The 1,173-nt window shown below is 29.0% G+C and overlaps 1 pseudogene; it reads left to right on the top strand.

Moving 5' to 3' along the window:
- Window positions 1–76: 76 nt before the first annotated feature.
- Window positions 77–1,173, top strand: part of LOC118648107 — a 3,953-nt pseudogene continuing 2,856 nt past the window's right edge.

Raw genomic sequence — 1,173 nt, 5'->3', positions numbered from 1 at the left:
TTTCCTCCATTTCTAAAAAAAAACACATGCAAAAATAGCTACAAATATAAAATAAAATTATATCTTTGAACTATAGATTATTCTGACATAAAGGCAGATACGAAACGACAGCTACATTTTAGCTTATTATATGGAATGTTATTCCAATTTCTTGATAAGACACTTGTGCCTGACTTTGAGGAGGTGATGGGTATTTGGGGCAGGATGTGCACGAACTACTTCTCGATAACAAATGACCTAGATTCCATTGGAATTGGCATTTATTTGGGAGCATCTAAAGTGGATCACAGTTGCAAACCTAACGCAACCTTTGTTTTGAAGGAACCACGATCATCATACGGACAATAATGGATCTTCCCTCTTTAGACTTGTCACAAGTAAATATTGATAAATACATAATTCCAAGAGTTGGAAAACATTTAAATCTTTTATTCTACCAATCAAAAATTCATATAATTTATTCTATTAATATAATTTAGATAATAAATGAATTAATATGCTTGAGAAATACTTTACGTTTCAGAATTTATTTTATTTATTACAGATAAGAATAGCATACATCGGTTTACTTCATTCTAAGAAGAAAAGACGCGAGCTGCTGCACAATATGCACTATTTCTGGTGTGATTGCGAAAGATGCAAAAATGAGGAACCAATGGCCAAAGCAGCTGCGTGTCCAAATTCATCGTGCGATTCGCCATGTTCGATTGAAGCTGACGAATGCGAAAAATGTAGTACTAAAATATCTATAGAAATCAAAGAGACATTTCAAAGAATTTCTGACTTCACCGCTAATCATTTAAAAGAGTTGGATCGTATCCTTTCAATATTCACATTGAGAAATTATCTTATTTTATATTAATATATCTTATTTTTATTAATTATACTTTTTTATTAATTTTTATAACAATGCAGTTATCTACACGTATGGATATTATTGGACATATAAAACAAATACAACAATACAACTTGACAACTAAAATATCTATAGATTTAAAGAGAAATTTCCAGAGGTTTCTGACTTTACCGCTTATTATTTCAAAAAATTGATTGTAGCCTTTCAATATATTAGTATTTAAAAACTTAATATTTTTTTATCATAATGTATCAATTTTTATAACAATGCATTTATACATTAATAATGAAATGTTCTATGATACTTCCTTATTAATG

Source organism: Monomorium pharaonis, unplaced genomic scaffold, assembly GCF_013373865.1.
Source record: "Monomorium pharaonis isolate MP-MQ-018 unplaced genomic scaffold, ASM1337386v2 scaffold_177, whole genome shotgun sequence".
In the NCBI taxonomy this organism is placed as follows: Eukaryota; Metazoa; Arthropoda; class Insecta; order Hymenoptera; family Formicidae; genus Monomorium; species Monomorium pharaonis.
Note: the sequence above shows the minus strand (reverse complement) of the source record. Positions and strands in the feature narration are given on the sequence as shown.